Here is a 23,977-nt window from a genome sequence, read left to right as displayed (position 1 = left end):
TTGTATCCTGCCGACTACGCCAATTGTGATGAAATTAAGCTCACAAACAAAGCATAAAGGTTTGGGGATTAGCCCCTTGTAATAATTTTTGCTGGTCAAGATGATAAAGTAAATTATATCAGACATTCGACGACAGTGCTTGTTTCTGCCGTCCTTTATATAGTACAAATTAATAAAAATGGCTACAGGAAATGATTAAAGCAGGAAGTGATGTCATCAACGATGGTCAGTGGTGACTTCATCACTGGGGGACTGGAAGTGACGTCATCAATGGTGGTCGGTGGTGACGTCATCACTGGGGGACCGGAAGGGATGTGGTAAACTGGAGCCAGAAGTATTGTTGGTTTTGAAATACATTCTGTGAGGGTATTTGTTTTATTATTTGTCTTCTTTATTTCTGTAAGGTCAGAAAGAGAGGCATTAATACCATCATATAACCCCCCATCTGATAACCATTCACTCACCTCTGGGCCTTTTGATTGCCTCCTAAGCGCACGTGTGTGACAATATATATATATATATATATATATATATATATATATATATATATATATATATATATATATATATATATATAATAAAACTAATATATTGCTAATGCTGAGATCTATCTGTCTAGTGCGTTCTCTGTCTGTTTTCATATATAGTGCCTTCGCTGTCTGCCTATTATACAGTGAATTCCCTGTCTATCTGTCTTTGTCGTAATAATAGTATTATTACTTTTTGGTTTCCCTTTTTGCCTAGTATATAGTGCCTTTCCTATCTATCTGTCTTATATAATGCCTTTCATGTCTGTCTATTTATCTACTTATCTAGTGGCTTTTCTGCCTGTATATTATTTACTGTATACCCTGTTTTTTTCTGACAGTTTTGTATCTGTTATACAGTGCGTTCCATATCTATCTGTCTGTCTAGTGATTTTCACATCTACATGCACTCTCACTATCTACTTGCCTTCCTAAAGTAACTGTTGATTAATAAAAAGGCTGCACCATTTTTCATTTAGTAGTGCTTTTTTATACAGTGAACTCCCTGTCTATCTATATAGTAATAACAGAAATTTTATTATATAGCAGCTTCCCTGCCTGCCTATCATATAGTGCCTTTCCTTCCTATCTATCTATATATCTATCCCCTTAGCTGTTTTTTTATATATCTATTAAACAGTGCCTTCCCTGTTTATTTATATATCTAGTGACTTCTCTGTCTGTCTGTCTCTCTCTCTCTATTACACAGTGCTCTGTCTGTCTGTGTGCTATGGATCTTAAAAATAACAGTTATAAGGACACTTGTTCATGTTAATTGCAGTCTCAATTGTTAAAAAATATTTTAAAAGGAGCATCCCACATGAAAATATAACGATCTCATTAACTGACAGTGCATACCAATTTATAAATTTTATGTCCGTTTGAGGTTAAAAAGAAAAAAAAAATATCATTTTCTTTCCAGCGGGGGATCAAAATCAGGTCTCTGAGGCATGGCAGGCCTGCTGTGCTCTGATTGGTTGAGCAGTCTGTGTCAACTATCCGTGACTGGCCAGTCAAGGTAAAGTGAGACTTGTTGTACGTGCACAAGCTGTCTTGTTCTAATGTTATTTTCTATGTGCTATTTGGAGATCAAGTGAATATGCAGTATTATACAGTCAGTGTACAGTATATCTTGTCACTGTAAGTAGTTTGCACTGTTCAAACATACATGTTACCTACTGTAGGTATTGGCTTCAAAAGCTTAGTTGTGAAAAACTGAGATTTGGAACTTTGTGTTATTTGTGCATCTTTATTTTGTAAAGCTGTTATTTATTTTTACTCATTTTTTATTTTATTATTTGGAAATAGCAGAATTTGCACATTATTTTATATTTTTCTCATTTCTAAAAAATAAATCATTTATTATGTTCAAACAGTTACTCAGTACTTTAATAGTCTTTTCACCAAATACTTTTTTACTCTTACTTGAGTAATTTTTTGGATGACTACTTTTTACTTCTACTTGAGTAATATTATTTTGAAGTAACGCTACTCTTACTTGAGTACAATTTTTGGCTACTCTACCCACCTCTGGGTAAGGTTAATGATGAACAAGAGATATGGTAGTGTTAAAATGTTAGAATACGCTAGCAATTGAAACACCTGCAAATCAAAAAGTACTCAATATACTGAAATTGGAGCCATGTAATTATAAGATGGTCTTTTTCATGATATTTCAACAACAACAACATTTATTTGTATAGCACATTTTCATACAAATGATGATAGTTCAAAGTGATTTCAGAGCTGAAATCAGGAAACATTCTGACTCAGTTGCCTGTGTGTCTTTCTTTCCAGCACTGTTAAGCACATTTTCTATATAATATTATTTCAAAAATTTAACAATTAAACTTTCAGGAAATGTGTGCCTGGTAAATAATGTACTCTTTTAAGTATTGTATTCTACTTCTAGTTTAGATCCATATCTTTTTTCAGAATGTGTAAGTTTTGTCCGGTAAATATTTTCTAATATTTTCTTAGACTGTCTCTTGAAGCTCTGGGCTTCTAGTTTTTCATTGTAAGATGTTTACATTTTACATGTCTTCCTGTTTAAGCCTAATCCGTCTAGATTTTTTCTTTAAACTACTGAAGCACTCTGATTATCAAGTGTTTCAGTTCTATGTCATCCTCTGTTCTGCATTCTGTATAACATTTTGTATTATATATTGGTAGAGTATTACATCTTTTTGAAGTGGAGAATAAGGTTGATAGATAAATTGTAGATGCTGAAAAGTGTAACATTAACGTACAGCTGTCAACTGGGTTTGTAGCTCGAGGAAGAGCCAGGTGTGACACCTCTTGCTCAGTCCTTTACTGCTACTGTGCCATCTATTCGTCAAGACCAGTGTCTACTCCATGCATTCATTCTGTTCAATCTAAATGACTGGATAGAGCTGTTCCTCTCTTCAGTTTTACTATTCGGAGGCTCTGTAGCTTAGAAAACATCTGAAGAAGTATAGAATTGTGGAATATCCAGAAGAAATACAATAAATTAACAGAACTGTAATGTTGTCTAGGGAGAAATTACCCCAAACCTCAATACCTGGCATCTGGACAAGATCCTGGTTTTCCCCCTTACAACCAAAAATTGCTGTCATTAATATTTCTCGCATGTGCCTCTTGGGGTATAATTGTGTGAAACCTGAGAGAGATAAGGCACTAGCTATTCTGTTCAAGCTTGTTAAAAAGGAAAAGGCTCTGCCTGCATCACAAAGCAAAACCACATAAATGAATGGACAAATGGGGTTATGAAATTCTGTAAAAACTTGAATTACAATATCAATTTTTTCTGTCTAGTGTAAATGCCATACAGGCTGGATGGGCATCCCGGCCAGAAGAGGGGAGGAGAAGGGAATCAGACTCGGAAGAAAGGGCCAGAAAGGATGGACAGATAGCCCACCCGATCTGGAAGATGTTGCTGGGGACTTTTCACTTCCCCAGCACGCTAGATGATAGCAGCCCCAGATATCGGTGCCCAGTAGGGAGCCAGCAGGGCATGATGGGAGAAGTAGTCCCGCAGAGCAGCCCTGCTGGGGTCAGTGGGTGCCGCAAGTGGGCACTGCAGGGAGTCATGGTCCCTCCTATATGGGACTCTTGGTGTATTTGTGTGTCTGATGCCCTGGTTAATAATCTACTAATTCATTCATCACTTAATCAGTGCTCCTTGTCAGCCAGTCAGTCATTTAATAACCTGCTTTGTCCTGAATAGGGTCACAGGGATTCTTCTGAAGCCTATCTCAGCAAGCACAGGGTGCAAGGTGGGGAAAAAACCCAGAACAGGGTGTCAGTCCATCTCAGGGCAAGCACTCTTTGAGTTTCTTTTTAAAGACAGTCTTATGGGTATACCATATGTAGTCTGTCCAACGGTAGTTTAGTTTTCCCAGAAGACCGTGCTGAAATCTAGAGAAAAAAAAATCAGTTGTCACATGAGGGTTTACATGTGCTAACCTGCCTTAGATGTGACCCTGTTGTCTACTTTACAATCATTTTAGAAATATATATATATTTTATTTTTAAATATGTTGGCTCTTCTCCCTTGAGTCATTTGTTTTGCTAATTACCCATATGTCCAGATGGCTGTTTTGAACAATATGAGAAAGTAATGACAAGCGTTTGCAGAAATAATTTGTACATAAGCATGCATGTGTACAAGTGTGAATTCATCCATGGTAACAAGATCAAGCTAGGCAGACGAAAGCAGGAGTTGCTGTAAAACATTTGTCTTGCAACATTTTCTTACCCTTAGGTCTCGCTCTCGTACGTTGAACTTGATTCTATTAACATATCTGACAGATCTGCAGTGAAGAAATTAAACTTTTTCTATGTATACTTATTCTCAATCAGAGCTGTGGGACGCTGAAACATAATTCTCTGAAGATACAGGACATGGTCTTAAGGTGACAGCACTTGATTATACACAACTCTACACAAGCAGACGCTTACACTAACCTGTTTATATATCTTTGGAGTGTGGCAAGTAATGGCAATCAGTAGAAGACCCTAGAACATAGGAAGAGTGCAAATTTCACAAAGAAAGCAGTATCTTATGCATAAAAAGCATTGATATTGCTCAAAAAATGTATTATTTTCTTCTTTTTTGGTATTATAATACATCTATTCAGTTCCTGGAACTGCCTGTTCTATTTTTGCTGATCTGAGCAGCTGACACTCACTAAGCACTGTCATACCCAGACCTATACTTAGTTTCCTTATTGCTGTATTTCAATGGAATTCCTTTTCTATCAAGACAAGCAAACCTTTAGTAAATATAATACCTTCCACAAATTCTATTTCATAATAAAACATAAATGACTCAGTGGCACAGTGGTAGTGCTGCTGCCTCGCAGTAAGGACACCTGGGTTCACTTCCCGTGTCCTCCCTGTGTGGAGTTTGCATTTTTTCCCCATGTTTCATCCAGGGTGCTCCAGCTTCCTCCCACAGTCCAAAGACATGTAGGTTATTGAGAACACTGGGGGAAGACTAAGGCTGATACATAATCTTGCCTGCCTTTTGTTTCCTCCCTTAGAATGTAATAAAGATGTTCTGGAGGAAATGTGACATCACTTCTGTCTTGCTGTCAAAGCTCCACTTCTTCGAGTCTTGCACCATAAACGAAATACCACTACCAGAAGTTGGTGTTTAGCCTGAAGCAGCATCTGCATGAAGCAGCATTCTCCTCCTTTAGGGCCAAGAATGGATCAAAATGATGTTCCTTCTTTGACTTACAGTTGTTGTTGTTATTGTTATTTTTGTTTTCCTTAACTATGTCAATTTATCAGCGTATTCCTGGTTGGGACACCTACACTCTATATGTCTTTCTCTTATCTTTTGTGCTTACAATGTATATTTTTGTATTTATTGCAGAATGTGTGTTTATGATTCGTCTTATTTTTTATACTTTATTTGTAATTATAGTATAATTATAGTACAGCACTGGAGTCATAGCTGGAAGTACACAATAAAGAAAACACTTGAACTAGGGGTAAAACAAGAATATCAAGACAAACCCCAAATAGACACATAAAGAACATGTAAACTGTTATAGACAGTGATCAAGCCAGCAGTGATGCCAGTAGCCATACTACATGCATTTCAGAACTGGTATACCACCTGAAGCTCTGTATGTCTGGCCCTGGCAAGTACTTGGATGGGATACCATCTAGGAAAAGCTTGTTTTGTAGCTAGAAGAGGTGTTGGAGAGGCCAACAGAGGGTGCTTCCCCTGTGGTCTGTGTCTGGGACCCAATACCCCAGTGTAGTGGCTGGGATACTGTGCTGCAAAATTACCGTTGTCCTCCTGATGAGACGTAAAACTGATGTCCTGACTCTAAGTGATAATAAAAGATCCCTGAAAGTCTTTCGTAAAGAGTAGCATGTTCCCTGATATTCTGGCTAAATTTCTTATGTAAAAGTAAACAGCAACACACATAAAGGGTTAGGACACCCTCTGGCAAATCCTGTATATTATGAAACAAAATAATAAACACAAATTAACATGTAGTGTGAAGAATGTCTTGAAAGGTGCAAGTCTAACATTAGACTAGCGAAGGATTGTGGTAGTGACGATTTTGAAGGTGTTGAAGTGGAAGGGGTGACTTCTCCTCTCTTTGCAAAAAACTTTAAGCATCTTGAAAAGTACTGTATAAATGCAATGTCTTGTTCTTCTTCAAGCCAGAGCTCAAAACCAAATCCCTGGAAATGAGAGATGGACGTGTTAACCCTAGTGCCTCAGTGCTGACTGCACTATGTTTCATTCATCCCTTCATTCATTATTTGAACTTCATCTTTACTGCTGAGGCTCATGGTGCCTAAGGCCTAACTTCAACATCCATATTGTCTCATTCACAGGCCAATTTGCAGTCTCAAATCAACTTAATCCACACATTGAATTTTTAGGTTGGGAGAAGAAATTAAGAAAACCCACACAAACATGAGGAGGTCCCTCAAACTCCATAAGTTAATGAAAGTGCAAGGACTCTGGAGTTACAAATAAGTAATACTGATCACTGCCCTGTCCTTGTTGAACAAGTGCAGTTGAATTAAAGTTCTCCTGTACTGAGTTCTAAAATCTCTCTTGACTTTTAATAATATGGGCTGTTGCTCTTCCTACTCCACCATTGTGAATCAAAAGGGGTTTAATGAATGCATATAGATTAAGTATTATTATGTGCTCAATAAATCTACATAGATTGCTCTTGAGTTTCGAACGAGCTCATAAAATCCCAACATTTTTCTTTTCGACTGAATTACAGTTCATTTTCATGTAGCAGGCTCTGTTTTTTATTTACAAACAGAAGGCATGGATGAATACGCAGCAGCTGTGAGAAATGACCAAGTACTGCTTATTGGAGATTTTGTCAATATATTCCTATATCATTTTGTGTGCATATGTTGGTATATTTAACCAGGAGCACATGAAATAAGCTAACAGGTCAGCAGTTCAGCCAGTTGTAACTCCCAGCATGCTAAGTGTGTTGTTGTTTCAGGTAGTACACCTGCTAGAAGGAGAGGTGACATTCTTAGCAATCCCATAATGAAGACAGTACATCTTTGCTGAGGGATCATTGGTAAGTTAGTGGTAGCTTTTGATGCTTTCATTATGCCTTTTCTATCTCTATGAGATACTGTGTCATTGTCAAAAATTGTAGGATGTTAAAACATAAGGGTTACATACTATACATGCCAGGGTTTGCATTTTATTAATTAACATACACTAATATTGTCTCAATGTCATTTCATTAGTAGGTCTGGAACATTTTTCTGTAAGTTATTTCCATTAATGGACATTTTCAATGCAAGTTCTGACTTACATGCAAAACTGGGTTACAGATGATCTCCGTATGACAAAGGCCATCTTGTATTTGATAGATATTTTATTTCTATAGTCTCCACCATCCCAAGGAACGTTCTATATCAACGTTTCTCAACCTTTAAGTATTTGCGACCCGAGTTTTCATAACAGTTTTAATCGTGCCCCCCCTAACGTAAAGTAGCCCACTAATACCAATTTGTTCTTTTTTAATTAATGATATATAATAGATGCATATTTTATTATACCTACTTAACTTTTATCGACATTTATCTAACTCTATATTTATTTTTCTAGTATCAGAATTTAGTTTAAGTTAATTTGTTTTGGTTTCAATGATTTATTTTTCATATTTTCGATTCTTGTTTTCTTTTTTTCACATCTTCGCGCCCCCCTTTTTGTTACTTTGTGCCCCCCTAGGGGGGCCTGCCCCACAGATTGAGAACCACTGTTCTATATTATTACATACATATATTTAGCTTTTCAAGTTGGAGCACATGTTGGTTTATTGATTTGTCACATAATGCGTCACAGGCAGAGATTCTTTCTATGTGTTACTCTTCATAGAACACCATCTAAAGCGGCTTATTACATTTACAGCACAGCTCCCACACCAGTATACTCAGTTGCACATACATATATACAAGCAAATAATTAAGTGGTTGGCTTTGGGGCATGCAACAGGTGTGCTCTCAGTATTTGAACTGTCAGCCTTGTGCTATTGGTTGTCAGCAAAGTGTTTTTGGGTCATTTCAGGTAGCAGTTTGATTCATTACAGGCTATAGAAAGTAAAAATAGTGTGCATAGGTAGAGAGCTGTATAATAATTAATTGGCAACTGATTAATAAATTAATGTCTTGATCACTTTGGAGATATAAGATCAAATACTACACAAACTTGGAAAATAAAGTGTAGAACAGGGGTTCCCAACTTCTCCACTTTTTGCAGTTATTTATTAAACACACTTTGTATAGTTCAAGGTGATGAGAAATCAAAATCTACTAGGGGGCTTTGCTTTCTACTCGCTTTGCTCACAAACTCCCCCGGCCAGCACTACACGCCAGCTACTTTACGTCTCTGCTGCTCGCGTATGTGGATTTCACTTTCACCAAACAACAAATCTTTTGATTCTTGCGGATACGCCTCTTCATTGGAAAGAAACACTACTTTTCCCTGATGGCAACACAAATTAGACAATCTACAAGTCTCCAACTTAAAGTTTAAATCCGAACAATATATTCAATCTCTTTTCACTATTCCGTTATTTCACCAAGTAATAATTTCCGTTTGTTTGCGCTAACGCAATCTTTATTATAATTTTTTAGAGACTTTCGAATTTTAGTACTTTCATTATCTCTACCCTGCTCTGCATGTGTATCACGCCAACGTTTTTGAACCTCTTTACGACATTCTACTTTGTCTTTTATTTCTGGCCCCAGGCGTGGTTAAATCTCTTGGCACAAAGTCTTGTCTCGCAGGATGTCAAAGTATCTCTCTGAAAAAGTCACGTCTCTTCTCAGGCTAAAAAGTTTCGTCTCATCCCAAGATTTTTTTATTATAATAGAGAGATGTCAGTAGCAAAGAGTGCAAGACTGAAACAAGCAGTGCTTTTAATGCCAGTCCATTGCAAAGCACAGTCCCATAAAGGCAGCATATTTATCAAAGAACATGTTAACACTACACAGAAGTAAATACAACTAGGAAAAGTTGGGGTCCAATAGGCAGCCACACTATTTTTTACATAACTGTGTCACCCACTGGTGCATTTCATCTCAATTAGCTCAAGCTAAACTCCTGGAATGGTGGCGCAGTGGTAGTGCTGCTGCTTTGCAGTAAGGAGACTGTGGAAGATTGTGGGTTCGCTTCCCGGTTCCTCCCTGTGTGGATAGCGCTTTGAGTACTGAGAAAAGCACTATATAAATGTAATGAATTATTATTATTATTATTATTTAAATATTCAGTAATCAAATAATTGTGTGTTGTACACAATGAATTGTGAAGCTGAAAATACAAACTGGTGATCAGTTTCACTTCCTGAAATCATTTGTGTTTTATTCCTTCCTGAATGATGCAAGTACAAGTGACAACATACGAGCTACTGATCTTCTCAATCTTCTAAATCATAAGCAATTAAAATACATTTTATAAATGAAATAGGGATACAATGCAAAACCATAACAAGACCAATTTTAAGATAATGCCAACTATAATGAAATCTGGGAGGAGATATCAAATTACTTTATGTCAAATCAGAATAGAAAGCAATGAACAAAATCTATCCAGTCAGAAATGAGCACAGCAGAGTCGGCATCAGTATGCAAGGTTTTCAATTAATTAAACAGATGAATGACATGTAAAAATCAAGGTATGTTTTGACACAGAATGATAGCTGTTCATTGGGACTTGCTTGGCTGTCATACTTTACAGAGATTTTTCATCCAGATATACCTAAAAGAGGATTTTCAAGCTGTAGGAATAATCCACCTGTCAGGTTGAGCTCTGGGTGCTATGAATACACCCAGGACTTCAGCATGTGGTGTGCTCGATTGAGTTCAAATATAATTTATTCCAGTAACCACAGAAGTGTTACTAGACCAAAAGGGTTCAATGGATATTCAGGTTAGTAAAATTTTTGCTAAGACTGCCTAACAATTACACTGTATATTAAAAAATAATAAAAATGTTTTTTTTTTCTACAAATAAGTATTTTTAGAATTCTACAAAATGAGTAATTAGGAACAAAGCTCAAGTGAAAGCTTTTTTTGATTCTACCTTAGAATGTTCTTTTACCCTGATAACAAACTGGGAGCCACATAGTTGCTTGCTGCTGCTTAGCTGTAAAGCATGCAGGAGAACTGGAGCATAATGTAGCAAGGCCTGGAGATGGCAACAAGTTTTGTGGACTTTATGTTTCTCCTTTCTTTAGGAGCATTGCCAAACTGTCTGCACAGGTTCATTTCAATTCTAAATGAACTCAAGCTTGTGAGTTTTGTACCAGAACCGAATAAATCAACCCTGGACTCTAAAATACATCAGCTAAAGTCAGAACTTCATTTTATAGTTTCTTAGTGCCTTTTTCTCATCCTCATATGGGGAGCTTTACCTAACCAGTATGTCCTTGAATTGTGGGAGGAAACCCACACACACACAGGGAGAACATGCAGACTTTATGCATGAGGCACACAGGATATGAACCCCAGCCTGTCCAGGGATTGCCCTTGAAATTAAGTGAAAAATAACCAAAACACCAGAAAATCCTACAATAAAAAGTGATACTTACAAAACTCCAACAAACAATAAAAGATTCCCACTCATATGTCTTTGTGGCTCATTTATATAGCGAAATGGGAGGCTCAGGAGTGGTGAAATCAGGATGATTCCTCCTCCTGGTACTCTATCCACAAAGAACACGGAAATATAAACATTTAAATGAACAGCACACAAATTTAGACATAACATAAAATATGTAAAAATAAGACACATAACTGAAAAACAATACTAAAATATTTAACAAATACATTAATATGTAACAGCTCCATGAGCCTGACATTCTGCCAGCTACAACACACTCAGGCTGCTTTACTTTAATAGATGGAGAAGAGGTGGTGGAGCTGTAAAGGCTGCAGTCACTCAGCTGACTTCCATCCTCTACTGATGCTGCAAATGGTATTCCAAATCTCAGATCTCAGCTTACAGAATCTTCAGTAACTCCTAAAAAGAGCTCATTAAGTCCATTTTGGGTCTCTTGTTGGACTATAGGTCTTCTATTTATCCCACTTCTAACTCCAATGTAGCCGGTGCTGCTGCATTGCTTGACCAAATACAAATGGATCTTGCCCTTCAAATGGCTCTTTAAGGTAGCTTGCTGTTCTTAGAAGGACAGTTTAATGTTGCCACAGTAGCAGAAATTCATATGTGACTGTTATGTTTCAGCCAGTGCTCATCCCCTGGCTCGTGTTCAGATATTTTTTATGTCTGTTTTGCTTATATATGATTCATTTGTTTGTGTTAATGTTGTGATTTACATTGATTATTTGCATTATTCTCTATTTCTGTATTTTGTGGGTGGTACCCCAAGAAGCAGGGCCACCTGTCCATAGCCCATACATGGACTACTCTCATTGTGCTTATATGCTGGGTTCTAGCGAGTTCTCTTTTAATTATTGCAGTGCACTGAATTGTGACTTGTTTGTTTTGTTTTTTGACTTCTCATGGGGAATTGTGTTTTTGGACTTGTTTGCCTTTGGATTGGCTATTTTTGAAGGCAACTCCTTCTGTGCGTTTTGTACTCCTCAGAGCATTTTTGTGCAATGGAGTTTTCATTTTATAAAGATTCTTCATTTGCCCTGTTTCTTACACAAGCTGAAGGCTGATAGACCCTTTCACTCGTGGGGTTTTGTGCAACAGTCTTTGGGACTTTGTTTGGAAGAACTCTCAAGTTCATGACAGAGAATGTTACCGGTTTCCTGTTTTTATAGGCTCCCCTGGAGCTGGCACTGAAATAGTACATTTGCAAGACAGAATGCCATGTCATTCTTATGTTGACTCATTGCCAAGCTGCTTCAATTTGTCACATATCCCTTCATTAGAAGATGCAGTCCCCAGCAATCACTTCCAACTTCTTTCAAAACAGGTATTATGTTTCACATTGTATTGTAATCTTTTTGCTCTGTAAATCAAGACTAGGAGTATGTTGCAGTGACTACAACAGGCTGGTTGGTTACTTTCAGACTTGCTGTGTAGAAAACAACTTAACCCATCTGTGCTCCAGCTGGTTTATCAAATCGGATAAAGTTTTCAACCAAATACATAACCATAAAGCTCCTTACGTTGGATAATGGAGTTTAGTGTGCTATATTGACTGATAGTTGCTACAAAGATAAAGGGACATCATTCAAGAATGAACATTAACTTAATAAAAGGAAATGTCAGCATTATTTGGATTTTTAAATATTTTCAGACACGTAATTTTGCCTCATTATGTGTTTGTATATATAGACGGTGAATGTACTGTATGTTTACTGGTTGTATATGTGCCATAGGCCATTACTGCACAAGTTGAAGATGCCGATGGCACTAATAAATGCCCTACAAGAGGCTAATCCAGCTACTAAAGCCCTAACTCGGATCAAATGTAATAACCACATTTCACCTCAAATGACTCACCTACAACATAATGGTTTCTTCCCAGGTTACAGACAAATCTATAAAACCTTGCCTTAAAATTACAAAATTCCCAACACTAGCACCCCACTAACTTGTTTGCACTGCTTGCCCAGTATTAATCCATGAGACAGCTGTCTCAGAGTAGCTTCACTAGAATAGTCTTTGCAAGATCTGTATAATGTTGCACTATTTTTGTAAATTTTTTGTATATGAGTTTTCAGCGCTTATTTAATACTTCATCACTGGCATCAGTTGTTTGTTGATATGATGCTGCACATAATTAGGTGGTGTGGCCATGGGGTGTACAAGAGGGGTGGGCCACATGAGTCTAACATCATGGCAGTCACCTTATATAAGACCGAATACTGAATTCATTAGGGTCCAGACCTTTTTGGAAAGCTCATTTTGTTCATCAACTTAAACTTAAACTGATTGTTTTGACTGTTAAAAACTATGAGTTCTGTCTAACCATTTTGTTGTCATTTTTATGTTTGCAGTGTGTTTTAGATTTCTGTTAGCTGTATTATTCAGTGCTGGTCTACAAACTCTGGCCCTCAGTGCTTTATTTATTATTATCTGCTATTAAAAGCATGACAGTCTTGACCACTTTTTTTTAGGTTTTCTGCCTCCAACTTCCCAGAATTGGGGTCTCTTTGTGAGGTTCTATCAATTTAAACCAAGACTAAGGACCTGTTTTGTCACTATTCCTTACTGAATTGTTCTTCTGGCATTAACACCTGTAGAATATGTTAATCTCCCTGTTTCCACAATGTCAAATTCTCTAGCCTTGACATCAGATATTCCCCCAGTTCTTGCTTTGATTTTCACTACTGTTTTATTATTGTACACGAGTTTTTCAATCATTTTCTTTAAATAGTAACTTATCATGGTACGCAGAATGAATGGTGCAAAAATAACATCAAAATAGATGACTGCTGAATGCTGGTGGCTTTGACATGCCTTGAAGATTAATGAACTGATCTTGGCATATGGTATATGTGTTAGGGAAGATGTGAAGTGCAATTCTCCATTTGCATCTACAGCTCTCTAGACTACTGTATGTTAACTGACTGACTGGCTCATGCACCAGGAGAAGTGTGGTGTTCATTGGACTTTGTCCCTCCAATCAGTGCAAATCAATCATTCCAATTGTCTGTTGCCCAGACTCCTAATGGCTATTGGCTGACACTCTGTTTCATTTTTTTTTCTTTTGTCTTATAGAAATCTATTTTCTATTTGTCTTATATACTGTAACCACTTTTGAGGGAAGATACCTGCCCAAATTTCATTACAGAAAACAGATGTGTGAAATTAATTGTGTAAAGTCACACAGTCAGATAGACAGCACCAAAGTTTATATTTTCAACCTTATTCTCCACATACAACATGCATGCTGATTTTAAAACTTTTATATATCCAGACTTTGGGGGAACCTTCTGTAGATGACATAAGAAATGACGTTAGTCATCCCCTGCTCTGCAGTGCCACCTAGAGCAGCCCAAAAAACTGCAATGCACAGTGCCTATAAAAAGTACCCACCCCCTCTAGTGAGTTTTCACATTTTATTGTTATACAACATTGAATCACAGCTTTTTTTTGACACTGACCAACAGAAAAAAACTCTTTAATGTAAAAAGCGAAAACAGATGTCTGCAAATTTGTCTAAATTAATTAAAAATATAAAACACAAAATAATTAATTGCAGAAGTATTCAAGTCAGAATTTAGTAGACCACCTTTGGCAGCAAATCAAGCCTTGAGTCTGTGAACACAGATCTCTCTCTATCAGCTTTGCACATCTGAACACTGCAGATTTATCCTCATTCTTCTTCTTTCAAGAACTGCTCAACCTCTGCCAAGCTGCTTGCAGGTCATGAATGAACAAGTCCATCTACCAGTTCGCAGTTGAATTGAGATCTGGACTCTCATTCAGCCTCTCCAGAACATTATCATTGTTGTTTTTTCAGTAGTTCCTGTGTGACTTTGACTTTATGCTTGGGGTTGTTATTTTATTTGAAAACACATTTTCCCACAAGGTGCAGGTTTCCTGCAGACTGCATCAGATTTTCCTCCAGTATTTCCCTGTATTTTGCAGCATTCATTTTACTCTGTACCCTCAGAAACATTCCAGGGCCTACTGCAGAGAAGCATTCTTATAGGATAGTGCTGCCACCACTATGATTCATGTTGGGGATGGTGTGATTTTTGATAAAGTGCAGGGTTTAGTTTATGCCAAACATGGTGTATAATCTGATGGCTGAAAATCCCAATTTTGGTCTCATCAGCCCATCTGACTTCAGAGTGTCTTCAGACTCTGATGTGCCTTCTGGCAAAAATTGGCAGAGATATCACATGTTTTTATTAACAGTGACTTTCTCTTGGACACTCTCACATAAAACTGTGACTAGTGAAGCACCCAGACTACAGTTGTTATGTGCAGTCTCTTCAATCTCAGGCACTGGAGGATGTAACTCCTTCAGAATGATCATGGATCTCTAGGTGGCCTCCCTTACTAGTCTTCTTCCTGCATGATCACTTTGTTTTTGTGGATGGCCTCCTCTAGGCAACTTTACAGATTTCTTCATGACTGATTTATCTCAACTCCAAGAGATATTTAGTGACTTGGATATTTTCTTGTATCCATCCCCTGACTTGTGCATTTCAATCACCTTTTCACAGAGTTGCTTGGCATGCTCTTTTGTCTTCATTGTGTAGGTCAGACCATGATACTGACTCACCACAAGATGGACCTTCCAGAAACTGGTGCTATTATAGTACAGTCTATTGACTACAGACAGTTGAGCTTCATTTAACTAATGACGGGACTTGTAAAATCAATTGGATGCACCAGCAATGATTTAAATGTGTCTTATTAAAGGGGTGAATACTTGCACAATCAATTATTATGGATTTCACATTTGTAATTAATTTAGATTATTTTGCAAATATATGTTTCACTTTGACATTAAAGAGTTTTCTGTTGATCCATGGTAAATACACCAAATGAAATCCTCTATGATTTAGTGTTACGTAACAATAAAAGGTGAATAATTCCAAAGGGGTGAATATTTTGTATAGGTACTGTAGGTCAGTGCCTATATTTTATCCCATCTACGGGGGTAGTGCTTCAGGCTGGTGGGAAGATGTGTAGTAAAAAAGCCACCAGTCATGGACACTGCAGTTAGGGTCAACAATGGACAAGAGTTCAGTCTCATTTCAAACTTGGAACCCTGGTCTCTCAGTATGCTATCAAAAACAGTAGCTTTTATTTTCCTCTCCAAGAAACTTTCCAAAAACAAAAAGGAAAAGAAAAGAACAGGGAATCACATAAGCGGCTTCTCCCCTATGCCTATTAAATAATGAATTAAATCAATTATAAATTATTTTAAACAAATCATTAATACAAAATGAATAAAATAAAAAATCAGAAAAAGCTTGGGGAGAGCTGAAAACACCACCTACCCCAAAACGTCCACGTTTCTGGCAGCAGAGCCAAGAAACGTGGTGCATGCAGGTTGTGAGGTGTAACGCTAATTAACGCCTGCACTACAAAATATTATACAATTGCTATTTACAGGGATCAACAAATTTTGGGGAAGTTCATAACTAAAACAAAGTGAAATTATAAATAACATATTACACTTTGTTACATAACAAAAGGAGTCTTTTATGTTGACAAGGTTAGCGATATATTTTAGTACTGACTTGTTCCTGAGGTTTACATAAAAAAACTCATATGTTTTATCATAAAACACTTTTTAAGCAAAATGATTCATATTTTATTGTTGCACTTAGGTGCTTAGTTAGCATTGATACCACACTGATGCAGAATCCTGGGTTCAAATGTTGAGCACAGTTGCTGTCTGTGTGGAGTCTGCATGTTCTCCCTGTGTCTGTGTGGTGTTCCTGCTTTCCTCTCACTGTAATAAAGAAGTTCATATTAGTCAACTCCTGATTCCAAATTGGCTCCTTATAAGTCTGAGTGTGGATGTGTGTATGGGTGTGCCCCTTCCAGGAGTATTTTCTGGTTCCAGCCCTCAACAACCCTGGACTGGGTTTATTGGGTTTGAGAATGTTATGTAATTAATATCACAGACCTCCCTATTTGAATCTACTAAATTTTTTACTAGAGAGGGTTTAGAGGTAGCATGTTTCTTGTTCACAGTCAAATATGGTCAATAAAAATAATGCCTTTCATGAGCAAAGTATGTCAGGAATCAGCACCAAAAGCACATAACCCCTACAAAACATTCCCTGAAAATGTAAAGAAAATATACAAATGGAAAATATGAAGATCTAAGATTTAAAATCAAGCACAAAGTGAAAGGCAAATGATCATTGTTCTGAAAATAATGATATTTCACTTCTGTAACACATTCCTAGGTGAAAAGGGCACAAACAAATTGTATGCTCAGTGAGGTACTTGATTGATTCCCACCATCAGCCAATTCCATCTTCCGGTATGGTTCCAATGGAAATAAGTAAGACATTAAAATTGGGGCAGTAATGACACTTAAATGCCATGTTTGCTCAATTTTAATGTCCTTGAATAATTTGCAGAATTATAAAATACAATTGCAGGGTGTTTTTGATTGGCATGCAAATGGCAGTCTTACGTCAATAAATTCTAATTTCATCTTTAAAGAAAACTGTGTATCGATTTATTCACAATCTAAACTAGTCTTATTATCATAGACATTACAAATTTAATTACATCAGGAAATGCAGCAGCTCACTTGAATTTGCTAGCACACAGGAATCTGCTGACACCCACAGGGCTTGCGAACTTCTTCTTCCTTTCATTTCCAGTCGAATTTGAGACAATACTGCCACCTACTGGAGAAACAGAAGTAAACCATCATATAGTCTGCATTTGTATTCATGAAAATATGGATACACCTCCTCACATAGTGTGTGTACAATATTTAATATAACTAATGAAATTTAATTTACCTGTGAACTTGTTTCAGCACTCTGAGTCTGAACTCAGTGAAAAGCACTATACAAAAATAAATATAATTGAATTGATGGCTGCTCTTTTACACATCCCACAGGATTGCTTTTCACATTGCTGGAGGCTGAAAAAGCATTGAATTGGCTAAACTAGGCATTCCTGTGGCAGGCCTTTGGTGCAGAGCTTGTGAGCATGATTAAAATGTTATACTTCATTCCCTCAGTAGTACTGTTCACAAATTCAGACATCTTGTAGCTTTCTCTCACTACGAATGGATTCAACCAGCGTTGTCCTCCCTCCTCTTCTCTTTAATTTATCTCTGGAACTGTAGGCAGAAGCTATCCATACATCTAAACTACTAACTGTATTTTGATATACAACACAAGCCACAGCATCTCTCTCACTATCTATGTTGATGACACACTACTGTATTTAGGCCGCTGAGGATTTTTAGAACATTAGAACAATTGTGACAAGAAAAGACCATTCAGCCAAAACAGCCCATCCATCCTATTCACCAAAGTTCTCCAAAACAACATCAAGTCAAGATTTGAACATCCTTAAAGTCTTTATCTCCACCATACTACTTTGTAATTTATTCCATTTGTCTATTGTTCTTTGCTTGAAAATTTGTAACATTTATGTGAAATATGCTCTCAACATGTTTCCAACTGTCTACTCATGTTCTTGCTATATTTTAAAGTGTTTTAATTCAAATGGAACTCTAGTAGGTATAAAGCTCCCCTACTATTCCTCGACCCTACTCTGGGGTCTGTTTCTTTTCCAACTACTATCCCATATAGAACGGTTCGTATATCTGGGATTTGACATATCCATCTTGGTTTATGAGATCACCACTTCACAGTCCCAGACACTCATCACTCGCCCTACTACACTATATTAAATTACACATAGTCGTACTAAGAGCCTATGGGGTTTCACCCACATCTCTTTTACCCATTCATTCTTTTTTTCTACAATTACAAGCTCCTTCCAGACCCCTTTCAGCCCTCTATTCTCTGCTGCATAAGCCATCTAATAAACCCCACACCCTGCTCTCTCAGTAGTCACAGTATCTTATCATGTAATCTCCATAATGCTGTGATACCATCTTCAACAATATTAGATATCACTTGAGGAAAAAACTCAGCTTGGGTACTCGGTAATCATCAGTTTACTTAATTTAAATATGTGTATAGTCTTTATCACACCCTTATCAAACTGCATATAATGAGCCTTTGCCCAGATCCTCTTTCATTTTTGCTCCTTTGGTGTCCCTGTAATGTTTATACACATGCCATGTTTGTTCTTCTCTTCTGTCTTTCTGGTCTTTAATTTCTTGCTCACTTTATTTGTGGTTTTCAGTTACATTTCAGCCTTTACAACAAATTCATGTTTTATTGTATACCTGTCAGACTTTGCTTTCTCTTTGCACCAATGAAAACTAATTTGCTTGGGCACAATAGCCGCTAAATTGCTTTTTGTTCCATGATGGAAGACCCCCAAACTAATCACTTCAATAACTGCTGGTCTCTGTAATATAATTTGAATCATGAACCACTGTCTGCATCCATAGCTGGATCTACCATCAGGGTGACTTGGGTGTGCTCCATGGGGCACTGTTCACAGAGAAACTATGACAGGCCTAATAACAAAAAAAAGTCAAAATTTTTACAGACAGGAACTCACAACACCAACTATTCAGACTATAAACATATCCAATCAAACCTAAATAAGAAACTTTCAAAAGAAAATATGAGTTCTGGTTGGCTGTTATGGGACATGATTAGAGCAGGGGCCTCATGTATAAAACCTTGCTTAGGTCCCAAACTAAAATTTTGCTTATGCTAGAAAGGCAAAAACTGTATACACAAAAAAAAATGATTATATAAAACCATACATACGCCAGGTCAATGCCAAGTTGTTTTATAAATCTCAGTTTAATTTTAAACTATGCACATGTGCACATGCTGTTAGCCACTCCCTGTCGCATCCCACCAGTAACCATATTTGGCTTAAATATTTTGTTTTTGAATGTTCAGGACCTAATCACCATGTAAATGTGGTGAATTTGATGAATATGAACTTGAGGTATTACTGATATTTGGTAGTGTTTAAGGAGTGGTCAGAAGGCCTGCTCCTCCAAACCTCCCTCAACAGATGCACTATGTTAGTAAAATAAGACTCAAATAAAGAGTTTTTTTCTTCAGTATTCAAGGCCACAGTTAATATAAATATGTTATTCAACAAATGAGGTGCACTGAAAATTTGGGGGTCATGAAATAAGAGCATGGGACAAACCTGCATGTAACAACAAATATTTTCAAGGTATTGCCTCATTCTTACCATTGATTTTTCACAATTCATTTTACCAGAATGTAGTGTGGTTTTCCGTTTACATCAGGGACAGTCATTGTAAGGAATTTAAATTAGTGGTAATTTACTAGAGAGAGGTTGGGAGCATGCACAGATTACAGTGCGTTGCCGCACCCACCACATGACAAACCATCTGGCTTGTGATCCAAGTGCAGCAGGTGACACCTCGGCGCCACACTGAACAATGTAAGGTTTTTTACAGTGGACACTTATAAAAATTAACAAGTTTGCCCGTGTGTTAAAATATTATTTACTTCAAGTTTTGTGCCTTATGATGATGTGTCCACTGCGTCCAAACCAAAATATCTCTAGCTTAACCACCTTCTGCAATGGTTAACACCAATTAACTTTTAAAAGACTTTATAAGAGATATTGAACATAAGGTGGCACCACACATTGCACACACAGTACAGTGCCCCTTTTTAACATGATTTTGAGTTTCTGTCTGCACAAAAGTGATCCATTTTTCACTTTATTAAACCTTTCTAGTAAATGACTGACTGGTAAAACCACTGTTCATGAGAGGCATATACGGCAGTGGAACCTCGGTTCACGAACGTCTCTGAACACATACAAATCGGGTTACGACCAAAAAGTTCGCCAAACTTTTGCATCTGTTCATGACCACACACTCGGGTGACGAACAAGCCAGGTTCCCTTGCGGTTCGTACGCGTCGATGATTTCCACACGTGTTCAGTCTCTCCCTGTGCATTCCCTGTGCAGCAAGCAAGAGAGAGAGAGTGCGAGCGAGCGAGTGAGAGAGAGAGAGAGAGAGGGGGCTGGCCGCATAAGGCCAAGAAGGCAGTTAAAGAATGGCTTGTTTTTAAACAGACTGATTCGAGCATTGTTTCAACCTCGTTGTATTTAATGAAGACTTTTTTCTATTGGATTTTAGCCTCCACTTCTGTTTACAGTGATCGGTTCGTAGTGTGCATTGTTGCAATGTTACTTTTCTTGGTTGTTTATTAAATTACGGATTTTTCTGATGTTCATTTTTTTTCCCTGTGCTTAAAACTCATTAAAAAAAAGTGTTTTTAGCGAGTGGTTTGTAGCGCTATAGCGCAAACTCTTGCAATGTTAGGTTTCTCTGTTGTTCAAGGTGTTCTCAGTGTTATTCAATGTTTTTGCATTTAGTTTACTATTACACTGTGCATTCTATGGTATAATTAACTATATTTGTGCTTAAAAATCTTTACAAAAAATATATTTTCATACAATTCGTATGGTCTGGAACGGCTTAATTGTATTTACATACAATCCTATGGGGGAAATTACTTCGGGTCACAACCAAATCGGGTTACGACCAGAGTTTTGGAACCAATTACAGTCATGACCCGAGGTTCCACTGTACATCATAACTAAAATAATATGTATATGTCTGCTGTAAATGAAATGGAGAAATCACTACGGGGAGGGGTTGGGGGGGGGGAGGGGTTGGTACCTAACCTTAAATGTTTAAACATGATTGAGCATTTTTACCTTGCATGCTGTTGTTCATGCAACCAGGATAGCTTATGGACTCATCAAGTTCACCTCTTCAAATGGTAAGTTCAGTGGTTAAACAGCTTCTGTATACAAAGCAGTATCTCACCATCACCTTAGTGCAGTTGTATTTTAAATGGCTAATTAGTAAGGCGGTGGTACATTATCAACTTATTATAGCATTATGCAGTGGCAGACTGAAGTATTTTTTTGCTTTCTTTAATTTATTTTTAATTTTGTTTTATTTTATGATCAGTCATTGCAGTGCTGTATATTGAGCGATGAATATTGGTTTTCTGTATGTGTGCCAGTGCCACATCTTTTATTGACCCAACCTGACTTTGGCTTATTGCTATGTGAACTTGCAGTATTGAAGAATACTTTTGACTTTATTTGTACTGCAATCATGCAGTGGCCTCTTTTTTATTCTATTTTTTTATCTACAATGCCTATACATAATTATTGATATATGTGATGTTTATAATGTCTGACTGTATGCATGGGCATGATGGGGGAAAAGTGGTGAGGGGGACTTTGACATCCTGGAACTCATGAGGCCTTAATTCAGCCTTGTTTTCACCCAAGGGTGGAATTATACTGCTTCTTTGGAAACATTTTTGCTAGCATGAATTTTCAATGTGGTAGTTTCTAGTTGGGTTTGGTGATGTCGTGAACTGGTGTTATTGTTTTTCTTGGTGATATGGTGGTGAAAGTAGGCAGTGTGGGCAAGATTGGTATTTGGCACTATTTGAATTTGACATTTCTTACATACATATGTTTTTCCTGCTACACAATGAATATTCTTCTATTATATTAATACAAATTTTATCACAAAACTGCATTTAATATAAACTCTGGGGTAGACTGGTTGGAAAGATGGATAGAGCAGCATATACAAAATATTCTGCTTGTTTTTTCATATTTTACCAATTACATCTTTCAGTTAAGTCCTTTAAGTGGAAGATCAGTAAACTTAACGTGTATAACAATCACACATTTTTAATATACTACTGCAATGTCTAGAGTCGGTATCTGCTTTATGTCCAGTGCTGATGTGATAGGCTTTGACCCTCCATGACTCTCACTTATAAAAAGCTGGTCTGGCAAATGGCTGGCAGCTCATCCCAGCCAGGACGCTGCCTCCCCCAAAATGTTAGATGGTGGCTCCCCTGGAGTGAAGCGGTGCCCCGTATTCCTGTGGGGCATCCTGGGACTAGGAGTGTGGTTTCTCAGCCTGCTGGGTACCGTGGGTGCCGCCAGGGAGAGCTGTGAGAAGACCACAGGAGCCATGCCTTATCCATAGGCTGGAAGTACTCCTAAGTCATGAGGACGGGAGCTCCAAAGTACTTCCGGGCTGAGGAAAAAGCCAAGTCTCCATTTGACCCGGAAGTGCTAGCAAGTCACGCGGGCAGAAGGACAGAAGCACTTCTGGGTCAAAGACTATTTAAAGGACTGTTGGAGACCCAGCAAGCGAGCTGGAGTCGGGAGGAGTAGGACAGAGCTTGCTGGGAGGTGAATATTGTGTGTTTATTGATTTATTGTGTTTATTGTGGCTGTGGTACTTTGGAGGCACTGTTAGGGAAGAAGAAGAAACATTAAAATACTTCTTGGTGCTTTTACCCTGTGTCTGCATGTCTGTCTGTTGGGTTTAATGGAGCGACAGAGACCCCTGGTGTTCTTACACTGTTTTAAAAGTGGATGGATTGATTTAAGGCATGGCTTACCAATGTTTAACACATCTTACATGTACAGTTCCATAACATACACATTCTGTTTACAGTTGGAGCCCAGGCAGATTAAATTACTTTCTTGTGATCTCACAGTGAATTGGAGATGGGGAAAAGAACAGGAAAACCTGTGTTTTAACAAATCTTTCACAATACAGAAGATGACAATCTGAAGATACTTGTTAGAGTAAATCAGATTCAGCTATTCCACACTGAGTTTGGATGCTCTCAGATGAGCGAAATTAAATAGAATTGCAAACTTCAAAATGTTTTCTTCCAAAAATATAATAATGTTCTCAAACCAGATTAATCCAATTCTGGGTCATAGAGCCTGGCCCAATAGCATTGAAGCACCCCTGAAGTTTGTGCCAGTCCATTGCTGAGCTCACTCACACTAACAAGCTCACAACACACACAAAAACACAGATAAAACATATACACTCCACAGGGGTAATGTTTGGACATTGGATTTGAACCTGGGGACTTGATTCGTCTGCGAAGAACTGAAGTCCTGTCTAGGGGATTGTTCCTGCCTTACACCCTATCCTTGCTGGGATAGGCTCCAGCCCCAACATGACCATGCTCAAGATTAGAAAAATGATATAATATTATATGGCTTGATTCATGAGGGGGTGGCACTACCTTCTGAACTACTATGCCATCTTCTTCCAAAAATAGCTCTTCGAAATATGCTAAGATACTGTAATTATTCATTTAAATCAGTTCAGCATATAACTGGATAGAATTTTATAGCTGATCAGAAAAGAAAGAAGGGTGGAAGTATCAGCAAACATATGAATAGGAGTGAACTCACTGCTTTGCATTACTACAAGCCAAGATTAGTTCAAACTAAAATTAGACATATTACAGAATCAAAGCAGGGCCTTCAGAGACATTTTGATCCAGAAAGACAGATGGCAGAAGCATGTCAACATGA

This window comes from Erpetoichthys calabaricus, chromosome 3 (genome assembly GCF_900747795.2).
Source record: "Erpetoichthys calabaricus chromosome 3, fErpCal1.3, whole genome shotgun sequence".
NCBI classification, from domain to species: domain Eukaryota; kingdom Metazoa; phylum Chordata; class Cladistia; order Polypteriformes; family Polypteridae; genus Erpetoichthys; species Erpetoichthys calabaricus.
Note: the sequence above shows the minus strand (reverse complement) of the source record.